Here is an 11,585-nt window from a genome sequence, read left to right as displayed (position 1 = left end):
TAATAATTAATAATTATCGATATTTTTGTTACTTAGAAAACCATGTTTTCATTATAGTTCCGTATTTTTTTTAATTCTATTTATCAATGTTCTTTGTTTCTATAGTTATGTTATGCCTTGTTAATAATAAATGATGCCCTTGATCTTAATTTTTTTTTTGCTGCCCGAAGCGAATGTTTATTTTTATCCTACAGAGGCACGGCACCTATCACTAGAGATACAAACCACAAAACAAAAGAAATTAGTAATTTTTTTTTTTTTTTTGAAAATTAAAATTTTATTCAACCCAAAAAATCGGGATTCATATCCGGTTACAAACCCGCTTTGAACAAAAGCTCCAAAGTCAAACTATTACAAACTAACTTCGCCCGTCCACTAAACCCGACACATTCCGCTAGCCCATTTTTCGAAATTCTTCGGAATCGATTACCGTCATTCTCTACCTTTGACGAAACCCACGGGAATGTGAGGTTCTCCTCGTTGCCTCGGATGCCGGGATTTCCCGTGTCGTCTCCGGAGTAGCTGGTTCTCGATGAACTCCACAAAGCTCATAACCGTTAATGTCCATGAAGCCCTAGACGTTCAATAGGGGAGGGTTTCAGGTACTTACCACTAGAGGCCTTGCTACCACCAAAGCCGGGCGTGTACACAACACCACAAAGCGCTCGAAACCGAATCCCGAATAGAGCAAGCGCTCACTACTGCCGCCACTATCGATCCTGCAAGAAAGCGAGCCGATTTTGCTGCCACCACCAAACAAGTACTCCTCCATAACCTGCAAAGAAAGTCATGAACACCACACCGGGAAGTGAACGATGACCAAGTGTTGACACCGAGCCAGTCAATGACTCCCGAGAACTGGCTCGACTCTTGTGGACTTCGAGAACCGAAGACCCAAAACTAAGCCGTGAAACCCCTAACCGGTGTCGCCGGCAGAGGGACTACGAAACCAACCAAGGAGGCAGAATCCGAACGGGACGTCGCTCCAGTCGAATGAACTTGCAAGGAAGCCGTGAGAGTAGAGAAACGAGGTGATGTAGCTTGAGAAACAGCCTACCAACCGGCCATGGACGACCGCCGGAGCCACTGCCTATCTAACCACACGAGCCTTGACAGAGATCCAAAGCCATATCCTCATGCGAACCGAACCTCCAGACTCGCCTTCGCCATTGGATCAACGACCCACGAAGACTCACCTAACAACATAAAGAGAGGAGCTTGACCACCCCGACACCGAAGAGATCGGAGAATCAATCGCCGTTGAAGGATGTTTCCTCCACCTGAAACGCCACAGAACACACGCATCGCCGGTAGAAAGAGAAACAACCCGCCTCTCCTCAGCAACGACAACAATATCCAGACCAGATCTGAGATGAAAACCGATCTGTTCCATGGACCCAAAAGCCGACCACCCCCTACTCCACCGCTTCTGCAGCCTCACCGAGAATCCAATGGAAGCAGAGACGTCGCCGATGACATCACCTCGCGAGCAGTGAAGACGCCGGCTAGAAACCCAACCTCAGATCCGAGATATATCGACCGAGAGACAGAGAAGCCGGAGAGTAGCAATAAGAAAACAAGAGCAAGGGAAGAGGGGTGTCTCCGACGCCGGTCGCCGCGCTCACCAGACGTCGGAGCCGAAGAGTCACGCGCGCGAAGGTCTGAACAAGTAGAGAGAGTTTTTGTTTTTGTTCCACAAGTTCAATTTGGTAAAACCCAACTAACTAAAACACTACAAGAAAACACACCGAATTCCGACGGAGGTTCCGACGGACACCAAGGTCGTCGGACATTTGCGACGGAATACTGACAAATTTCCGACCAATTCCAAAAAAATGAAGTCGTCGGAATTCCGTCGGCCATTTCCGACGGAATTCCGACGACATACGGTTCGTCGGAATTTTCCGACGACTTTTCGACGACATTCCGATAAAAAATGTAACCGTTGTAGTCGTCGGAAGTTCGTCGGTATATTCCGACGGAATTCCGACGACATTCCGATTAACAGCAAAGTCGTCGGAATTCCATCGGTATTTTCCGACGGAATTCCGACGAACCATGTGACCGTTGCCGACAAATACATATGACCGTTGTATAGCCGTTTGGGATTGGACAATTCCGACGGAATTCCGACGGACTTCTTTATATCCGTCGGAATTTCGTCGGAAAGTCGTCGGAGGTCCGTAAGCAATTTCCTATAAATACAACCCCTCCTCATTCAACTCATTCACACTTCATTCTCTCTTCATTCTCTTTAGTCATAACAATTCCGTGAAAATCATGTCTTCAGAAGTTTATTATCGTTCGTGGATGGATAAACCTCATTTGGATCCGAACACCAATTTGCTTACGGAAGAATACGTTCAAGGGATTGGAGAATTCATGAGGCTTGTTCAACAGCAACCGGATGCAAAAAGTGGTATGTTAAGATGTCCCTGCTCTTCTTGCAATAATAATAAGGTTATAAAAGAATTTGATGTTTGGACTCATTTGTATATGAAAGGGTTTTCACGTAATTATAAAGTTTGGTACCTTCATGGGGAAACTGGTTATGAATATGGTAGTACTAGCGAACCTCAGCCTGTTAGTGAACCTCAGCCTGATATTAGGTTAGAAGAATCTAGAACGGATATAGATTATGGTGTAGGTACTGAGCAGATGGTACATGATCATTATAGAGGGGAAGAACCAAACCCCGAGTCTAGGAGATTTTTTGACATGTTGGATGCAGGAAAACAACCTTTGTATCAAAATTGTAGAGATGGTCATTCAGTCTTATCATCTGCAACTAGATTAATGGGTATTAAGACAGACTATAATTTGGCTGAAGAATGTATGGATGCGATTACTGATTTTGTCAAAGGTATTCTACCTGAGGATAACCTTGCACCGGGTTCATACTACGAGGTTCAGAAACTTGTTGCAGGTCTTCAACTACCGTATGAAGTGATAGATGTATGTATTGACAACTGCATGATCTACTGGAGAGCGGATGAGACACGGAATGTATGCAAATTTTGTGGGAAACCTCGTTATCAGGAGACGAGGGGAAGAGTTCCGATCCCATTCAAAAGAATGTGGTATTTGCCTTTGACGGAAAGATTGAAGAGGTTGTATCAGTGTGAGCGCACAGCAAAAGCAATGAGATGGCATGCAGAGCATTCCACAAATGGTGAGATTAGACATCCTTCAGATGCAAAGGCTTGGAAACATTTCCAGTCAACATATCCAGAATTTGCGGAAGAGAGAAGAAATGTTTATCTTGGATTATCTACTGATGGTTTCAGCCCATTTGGAAAGCATGGAAGGCAGTATTCTCTATGGCCAGTTATTGTGACACCGTACAACTTACGGCCGAGCTTGTGCATGCGACGAGAGTTTTTGTTTCTCTCAATTCTAGTCCCCGGGCCAGATCATCCTAAAAGATCACTAGATGTGTTTCTTCAACCACTAATATATGAGTTGCAACAACTATGGGCGCATGGTTTTGAGACATACGATGTTTCGCGCAAAGAAAACTTTCAGATGCGGGCAGTACTTATGTGGACAATAAGTGACTTTCCAGCATATGGTATGTTATCTGGATGGACAACACATGGGAAGCTATCATGTCCATATTGTCAAGATGACACAGATGCTTTCCAACTAAAGAACGGAAGGAAAACGTGTTGGTTTGACTGTCACAGACGATTTCTACCACCTGATCATCCATACCGCAGGAGTAAGACTTCGTTTACGAAGAACAAGCAGGTGTTTGATGGTCCACCTGAGGAAGTTAGTGGGAAAGATTTGTTGAAGCAGTTTAGGTATTTTGATGCAGAAAGGACGCCAGATGTAGGTGGACATGAAAACATTCGAGTCAATGCGGTTGGAGAGCTACATAACTGGCACAAAAAGAGTATTTTCTGGGATCTACCATATTGGGAGAGTCATCTATTGCGGCATAATTTAGATGTCATGCATATTGAGAAGAACTTCTTCGATAATCTGATGAACACAGTCCTTAACATCCAAGGTAAAACGAAGGATAATTTGAAGTCAAGGTTGGATTTAGTCGATATTTGTGATCGTTCTGAACTTCACGTTGATGAGAACGGTACGGCCCCTTTTCCCATTTATCGGCTAGATGGTGCTAGAAAAGAAGAGTTCTTTGATTGGATTACAGAGAAAGTGAAATTTCCTGACGGATATGCATCAAATTTGGGGAACTGCGTTGATAGAAGCGAAGGAAAGTTTACTGGCTTGAAGAGTCATGATTGTCATGTAATTATGCAGCGCCTCCTTCCGTTTGCCTTTTCAGCATTATTGCCACGTAATGTTCATGAAGCAATTGCAGGGATTAGTGTTTTTTTTCCGTGACTTATGCAGCAGAGTATTGACTGAAGAGGGTATTAATAATTTGAAGACAAACGCACCAGTCAGCATGTGCAACCTTGAGAAGATATTTCCTCCATCATTCTTTGATGTAATGGAACATCTTGCTATTCATCTCGCAAGAGAATTGGAACTTGGTGGTCCTGTGCAGTACAGATGGATGTATATTTTTGAGCGTTATATGCATCATCTGAAGAAGATGGTCAAAAATCAAAGCAGGGTGGAAGGATCTATAGTGGCACAGGTGATCAATGAAGAAACTGCAATCTTTGCTGAAAATTATTTTCCACCAGAAGTGCAAACAAAACACCGAAGACCTGCTCGGCATGATGATAGAGGGGAGAGAGCAACATATCATGTTACTGTCCCAAGCATGTTCAAGGAAATAGGACGACTTAGTGGAAAATTCACGAAGCGGAGACTTACGGACACTGAGAACGCTCATTTGCAAACATATTTGCTCACCAACTGTGAAGATGTTCTACAATATGAGAGGTAAAAATATTTATTCATTTATTGTTAGATTAATATTCAATAAATTTATTTCATATTGATAATATTTTTGTATATAGTGTATATATGGCGGAGTTGCGTATGACTCACAGGCATGCAACAGAAGATGAGCTTCGACAACTTAGAGATAACGGATTTGCTGCGTGGCTTCGTAGTTATGTGAGTCATATATCCTATTACCCTATGCAAATGATTAGTTTAAATTTAATATATATAAACTAATTAATTTTGCAATCATATATGTTTTTTTTTATAGGTGAATGATGGTTTGGCCAGAGGTCTTGTGTTCGATGATTGGATACGCGAATTTGTGCAGGGACCAAACTATGTGGTCAAATCATATCCTAAATTTTGTACGCGAGGATATGCATTCACAAGGAAAGGTCATTCTAAGACAACATATGATGCTGGTGTTTCATCTTCTTCTGGTGACGATGTCTACTACGGCAACATAAAAGAAATATTGGAAATCCAATTTCCTGGAATGGTTGGATTGCGTTGTGTAGTATTCTATTGTGATTGGTATGACACCACCCCAGATAGAGGAGTGAAGATTGATGCGTTTGGTGTTACATCAGTTCATTCGCGGCGGAAACTTCAATATTATGATCCCTTCATTCTTGGTTCGCAAGCTGATCAGGTATGTCAATATATTCATAATTTTTTACCAATATAATTAATTAATGTTATATATTGAACTAATACTTTGTATAATTGATATGTATAGGTGTGCTACATCAGTTACCCTCGGGTGACGTACAGAGACGATCCATGGGTTACTGTAACGCAAATCAACCCAAGAGGACGAGTGGATGGAACTTCTGATGATGATGAACCATTGCAACCAGAGTCTACCAGCAACGCCCAGGCAGTTGAAGATTTGGAAAATGTTCAACTCGTTGAGAATTTGACTGTGTTTGGACATGATGCTGTCGTACATTCAGAGCCGGAAGCCGAGGTTGGGGAGTTTGATGAAGATTCAGAAGATTCTGATTAGTTTTTTTTTTTTTTTTTTTTTAATGGTCCGTCGGAAATCCCTCGCAATATACCGACGACATAGCGACGACAACGGGTTTCATTGAAAATTGGAAAGGTCGTCGGTATTTCGTCGGAAAATACCGACGACATTCCGACGAACTTGTCGAGTTCGTCGGAATGTCGTCGGTATTTTCCGACGAAATACCGACGACATGTTTTTCTATAAAGTTTCAATCATAAAAATCTATAAATTTAGATGCCAAAACTATGAAAATAACACATAATAAGTGTTTAGTATAGTATTAGATCGCAACCGTTCAAATATAACAACTCATTAAAATATTTATGTATGCATATCATTGTTTTCATAACATCTCATCTTAACATTATGTACTTATACAATCATATTTATATAAGCTTACACTACAAAAAATATTGTTGTGTAAAATCGTGTTATAAAACATTTTTATTGTTAAATCTTTATGCAAATACTATATATATTATCAAAGGTTTGGATTTTGCATTTAGAAACTTGAAAAGAACACCCTAAACACTAAGTCGTCGGAATTCCGTCGGAATATACCGACGGAATGTGTCCGTCGGAAAATACTGACGGACACGTTCCGTCGGAATTTCAATTAGCCCGGGAGAACCAAACCGCTTGAAAATTTTCGCGAATCGGCATTTGGTATATTTTAAATATACCGACGGAATACCGACGAACCCGTGTCCGTCGGAATCCACGGAAATAAAAACCCTTCTCCTTTCTTCTTCGTTATCTCCGCGGCCTCTCTCTCTCTCAAAACTCTCCGACTCTCCGGCGATTTCGGCGACTCTCCGGCGATTCCGGCCTCTCTTCACCGGCGAATCCTCTCCTCACCCTCCTATCTCTTCCCCAAACCCCAAATCATGTAAGAATCATCCCAAACCTTTTTTTTTTCAATTGTTTAGGGTTTTGGAAGTTGATCTCGGATTTTAGGTTGTTTGATTGAACATTTTAGGATTGAATGGATAGTTTAGGATATATAAGTTAGGATTGTTGTTTTAGTTTTTTTTGGAACATTTTTTGATTTTTAAAAACGTTTTTTGATTTTTTAAAACGTTTTTTTTTTATTTTTAAAAACGTTTTTTGATTTTTAAAAACGTTTTTTGATTTTTAAAAACGTTTTTTGATTTTTAAAAACGTTTTTTGATTTTTAAAAACGATTTTTTGAAAAAAATATAAATATTTAACACCATTTTTCTTCATTTATAAATTTTAACAACATTTTTCTATATTTATAAATTTTTTATAATTTTGTATACATATATATATATGTAAATCATGTATAGTAAAAATTTTAAAATTTTAAAATTTTTTATATTTTTTTTTAAGTTTCCACTAATAAATATTTAACAACATTTTTTTTTTAAAATATAAATATTTAACAACATTTTTCTTCATTTATAAATTTTTAACAACATTTTTCTATATTTATAAATTTTTTATAATTTTGTATACATATATATATATATATATATATAAAAGGTTTAATAGTTTTTTTTAAAACGTTTATAAAACCTTTTGTAAATATATAAATGAAAATATGTTTGATGGGTTAATTTTTTTTTTTTAGGGCCGAGGATGAAGCCCGCCCCGCAGCCCGTCTTCGACGTAGTTCGGTGAGCGGTTCCCGTGCATCGGTATCGTCTCATGACTCGGTTCCCGCATATATTCCCGCTCCAGCTCCCTCTGCCCCTCACGCTGCCCCTCACGCTGCTGCTCAACAGGATCCGGGGGTCATGCCGGTTCATCTATTGGTTCAACAACCAGGTCGAGAGCATCTCCCGTTTCTCCAACTCAACCCACGACGAGGCCATAGCACTTGGTTAGTATTTTTTTTTATTTGTACCGTTATATTTTTTGCTTTAATTAACTTGCTAACTTGTATTTTTTTTTAAAGGTTCACCAAGTCGAAAAATGGCATTAGCCGGAGCATCAACCAGATGATGTACTCCATGCTCCGTTTTGGATATCCAAAGTGGAGTGTGATCCCTTCCGACGAACGAGAGTTGTGGTTTCGTCAGTTTGCGGTATAGTAACCCTTCATTTTTTTTAAGTTTTTACATTTTTTTACATATATTTACTTATTAAATTGTGTTTGTTTTGTAGCAAGAGTTCAACTGGCACTCCGATCTTACGGAAACAGTCCGTAAGAAATTCAACGAAAAGGCCATGGACTCTTACACAAAGCAGATAAACGCGTGGAAGACAGTTTGGCAGAAGAACAAGAAGCCACGGTTCATCAACGGGGGGGTGTGGGAGCAGTTGATAGCTCATTGGGAGAGGGAAGACACTGCAGAGACGTCTTCTAGGAACTCCAGGAACCGGAAGAGCGATCGTGGCGGGAAAGGTATGTATGTGCACAACCTCGGCGCTTGCTCCATGTCTACTAAGGAGGATGAACTTGTAAGTTTTTTATTATTATTTATCTTTATATTTTTTAAATAAATATTTTATATATTTTTTGGCTAATAATGGCGGTTTTTTTAGATCGAAGCAAATGACGGTAATCCCGTTGATCGTCTCCAACTCATTAAGGTGGCTCACACTAACAAGACGACGGGTCAAATTCAGGACCCCGTGATCAGAGGTGTAGTTGATTTGGTGGAAGCTGAGATAGTTTCTCAATCTCAGCCTCTCTCTGATGACGGCGACTCCACGGGAGCTTCAACCAACCTGTCTCTATTGCAAATAAATGAGATGGTTGAAAAGGTAATTTTTTTTATTAATATATTTTTTTTATAATGTCGATTACTTACTTGTCCATATTTACTTACTTTAAATATTTTTGTAGGCGGTTCCTAAAAGGAAAGGAGGCCGTTTAGTTGGGTTGGCCCGTCGTGCTTCTTCGTATCCGGCATCTTCTTCGCAAGCTCCGTATGCCGATCCCATGATTCTCGAGGAGCTACATGACAAAGATGAACGGATTGGGGCATTGGAGGAGCAGAACACCACTATCCTTTCGGAGAATGCCACTATCCGTTCGGAGAATGCCACTATCCTTGCTGAGTTGGCATCCCAGAAGAAGTTCAACACCGAGATTATGCAGAAGCTAGATCGTTTGATGTCTTCGAGTTCATCTTAGTTTATTTCGGCTTTATAAAACTTTCGGAATGTTTTTTTTTTCTATTTCGGTTTGTATGAATTTTAAACTTTATGAATGTTTTTTTCCTATTTCGGTTTTTATGAATTTAAATTTTATAATATTATTAGTTTTAAATTTCCAATTTTTTAAATTTATTAATATCAAAAAATATATAAAAATGCAAAATTAATTTGTAAAAAAAAAAGGGTATATACCGACGGACAACGGTCGTCGGAATATACCGACGGACATATATCCGTCGGAATTTACCGACAAACTCATTTCCGTCGGAATATACCGACGAACGTGGTTCGTCGGTATATTCCGACGACCGTTGTCCGTCGGTAAATTCCGACGACCGTTGTCCGTCGGAATAAACCGAGGAACCACGTTCGTCGGAATTGTAGTTTTCCGATGAACTCTGGTCTCGTGTAGCCGCATCGTAATATCGTCGGAAGTTCGTCAGAATGATGTTTCTCGGTATTCGTCAGAAAGTCGTCGGAATTTCTGACGAAATTCCGACTAATTTTTTTTTTCCGACGAAACGATACCGACGGACGGGTTCGTCGGAAATTCGTCGGAATAGACCGATTCCGACGAATTTCCGACGATTTCGGCCATCAGAATCCCCCTGTTTTCTTGTAGTGAAACTAAATAAGAAATTAGTAATTAGGAACAAACCTTAACGAAGTTGCCGCGAACAATCGTATGCATGCCAGATCAGCCCTCAAATTAAGACCGATGGTGCCTACAGCTTCTCCCTTGGACCGACAGTTCATCTCAAATTATATGGATCAAATAGTTTAGTTATTGATTAGGAAGATTCGATATGCAGTTTGAGATCTTTTTGGGTTTCTGGTATCAACATGCCCTCGACTTTCCTTTTTAATGTTTTATCAATGATTTTTGTCTAACTTCATGCGACTACTAACCTTACTTAATGTTTTATATTCGATTTAATGCATGGTTTCCATTTTCATACACAATGTTTTATTTTAATGCAGCCACCGTAACAGTATACAACAAATCACGTACCAGTTCACATTTATTTTTACAAACAGATTCGAAATAGATTTTTTCTTGGGTTCACTCCATAGGGTAAACCTCTAGGTTCACCAACCAATAGAAAGTTGTCATTTTAGATCTAGTATCTTTTAATTAAAGAAACAAAATAACTTGCCAAATTATATTATGCTTTTAAAATAAAAAATAAAAAATTAAATAAATAAAAATAACAATAGTTCTAAAAAAATATTATTTAAAAAAATATATTTATTTTTAAGATTTAGAGTTTAGTGTTTAAGATTTATAATTTAGAATTTATCCAAATGTTTAGTGTTTTTCCAAGGGTTTAGGGTTTACCTAAGGGTTTAGGGTTTACCCAAGGGTTTAGGGTTTACCCAAGGGTTTAAGGTTTTCCCAAGGGTTTAGGGTTTAGGATTAGAGTTTAGGGTTTAGTGTTTTGTTGACAACATGTTTAGTGTTTTTCCAAGGGTTTAGGGGTTTACCCAAGGATTTAGGGTTTACCCAAGGATTTAGGGTTTAGGATTTACCCAAGGATTTAGGGTTTAGGATTTGAGTTTAGAGTTTAGTATTAGAGTTTAGGGTTTACTGTTTTGTTGACAACATTTTTTTTTTGAATTCGTTTTTTATATATTATTTTTATTTATTTTTAAATTTTATTTTGAAAAAATAATATAATTTGCAAGTTATTTGGTTTCCTTAATTAAAAGATACTAGATTTAAAATGACAATTTTCTATTGGTTGGTGAACCTAAAGGTTCACCCTAGGGGGTGAACCTAAAGGTTCACCCTAGGGGGTGAACCCAAGAATAACTCTTCGAAATATATGTGTGTGTGCATTATGAGCCAGAAATTCTTAGGTTCACCCCCTAGGTGAACCTCTAGATTCACCAACCAATAGTATTTGAGTATTTGATATTTGATATCTTAAAAAAAAAAGAAACAAAATTGAATTTTCAAATAAGATTATATTTTCAAAATAAAATAATAAAAATACATAAAAATAGTTACAAAAATAAATAAATAAATATTGTTAACCCCTTAGAAAAATACTAAATCTTATACTCTAAATCCTAAACTCCAAACCCTAAATTATAAACCTTAAATCTTGGATAAACTGTAAACCATTGGAAAATTTTAAACCCTAAATCATACATTAAAAACTAAATATTAATAACAGTAAACCCTAAACCCTAATCACTAAACCTTAAACCCTGGGATAAATCCTTGGATAAATCATAAACTCTAAATCAAAAATATTTAAAATTAAACCCTAGAGTTTATGATTTATCCAAGGGTTCAGAGTTTACCCAAGAGTTTAGGGTTTAGTGATTAGGATTTAAGGTTTAGTGTTATTAAAATTTAGTTTTAATGTATGATTTAGGGTTTAAGATTTTCCAACGGTTTAGAGTTTATCCAAAGTTTAAGGTTTAACGTTTAGGGTTTAGGGTTTAGGATTTAGGATATAAGGTTTACTATTTTGCTGAAGATTTAACAATATTAATTTATTTATTTTTTGTAACTATTTTTACGTATTTTTATTATTTTATTTTAAAAATATAATCTAAT

The sequence above is a fragment of the Brassica napus genome, chromosome C5 (assembly GCF_020379485.1).
Source record: "Brassica napus cultivar Da-Ae chromosome C5, Da-Ae, whole genome shotgun sequence".
Classification (NCBI taxonomy): Eukaryota; Viridiplantae; Streptophyta; class Magnoliopsida; order Brassicales; family Brassicaceae; genus Brassica; species Brassica napus.
The sequence above is the reverse complement of the archived record's forward strand: the minus strand, read 5'-3'. Positions refer to the sequence as shown.